Here is a 1,652-nt window from a genome sequence, read left to right as displayed (position 1 = left end):
CTGGCCGCCTTCATGGACTTGTCTGCAGAATTTGCAGCGTCGTCGACAGTAGTGAGCCGAGTGTCCCGTTCTTCCACAAGCTGCACAAGGTCCGCGCTGAGAGTTGTCGCGGGATCCATCTCCACGGTTCGACTGTTCTCGTAGGTTGTACGGTCGCGGAGGTCGGTTCGCTGAGTTTCCCCAACTTCGATTTGAGCCATTCTGGTCTCCCGCCGAGTTCTCTCGGCGGTCCGGTGTATTTCCTTTATCATTGGAAACACCGGCGTCAATGTAGTCGTCGTCTTCCGCTGAGTCGTGTCCTCCGGACTGGTCCTCATCATCCCATTCATCTTCGGAGTTGTACGGACTCGGCGGGTTCTGATCGATGAGCTCCTCCCCGTCAGAGTGAGCGTCTACGACAGTGACTCGGCGGTCGCGGTTTTCTTCCTTGCGACTGCGCTTCTCATCTCGACGTCCATCTCGGCGTTCATCTCGGCGGCCCTGATCCTTCCGCTTATCGTCTCTGCCTCGTGCGATCACGAGTCGGTCGCGTTGCTTCTTGCGCTTTTCACCGAGGATCCGACGATTGATTATCTGTTCCACGTTACTGATGTCTTCCAACTGCAAGGGGTACATCAAATCCATCACATCGTCATCACCACAATGCAGCAAAAAGTGTTCGACATGGTCAGCCGCGTCGGCGCCACCCTTCTCGTACTGGATCTTGGCTGTCCGAGCATACCCGTTGAGTCGGATCAGGAAGTCGCAGATCGGTTCGTTGACTTCACGTCTCGCCGAGTAGTAACGAGTGCGAACGGATTGGTCGAACTGTGAGCAAAAATAATTCAGGAACGCCTCGCTGAGTAGTTTCCAACGTCGCTGAGTCTTCTTCGGCAGCTGCCTGTACCAACTCTTCGCCGCGCGTCCCAAGCATAGCGAGAAAGGTTCGCACTAGGCACTTTGGGGCATCCTGGTGCTCTTCATCTCGTAGATGAAACGCTTGAGCCACTGGAGCGACGCATCAGAGCGGTAGCGCTTTCCTTCGAACTCAGCGATTTTGTCGAGCGAGGCGTGGGTTCGGACTTCTAGGTACTGCGTCGAGTCTTCTTCAGCCGCGTCAAAGCTAAAGTTTCGGATGTAGTCCTTCACGGTTTCTTCACGGTTACCTCTCATGTCGAAGGCGTCGTCGTCTTCTTCATCCTCTTCGTAAGCCTCAGCCTCGTCAGCAGCGTCATACAATTCACGGTAACGACCAACATTCCGCTGTCCACGACTCGGCGCTCGCTGGGTCGGGTTTAGCTTCATTGGAGTCAGCATGTGGGAGTCTTCGAAGTACGGAGTCCCTTGCGTAGCGCGGAACACTTCACGTCTCTTCGTCTCCGGGGTCTTCGGCAAAGGAATTTTGCTTGGGTCTTCGCCGAGTGGTTTGAACTCGGCTACTCGGCTGTACACCTTCTTCGTTCCACCAGGGGCCTTCTCCAATCCAAACGCCACTCTCAACTTCTTCTTCCATTGCCAGAGCTCAGCTCCGCCACGGGTCAGACTCCAGTCGGACAGGATGAGGCTGTTTGGTCGGCTGTTGCACCGATAGCCCATCGTCTTCAACAGCAACACAGCTTCTTCACAACTGATTGATGTTGGCTGCACGCACCGGTTGAGTTAACTCGGGACCA

Source organism: Phytophthora infestans, genomic scaffold (genome assembly GCF_000142945.1).
Source record: "Phytophthora infestans T30-4 supercont1.1 genomic scaffold, whole genome shotgun sequence".
NCBI lineage: Eukaryota > Oomycota > Peronosporomycetes > Peronosporales > Peronosporaceae > Phytophthora > Phytophthora infestans.
This window is presented reverse-complemented; position numbering follows the sequence as displayed.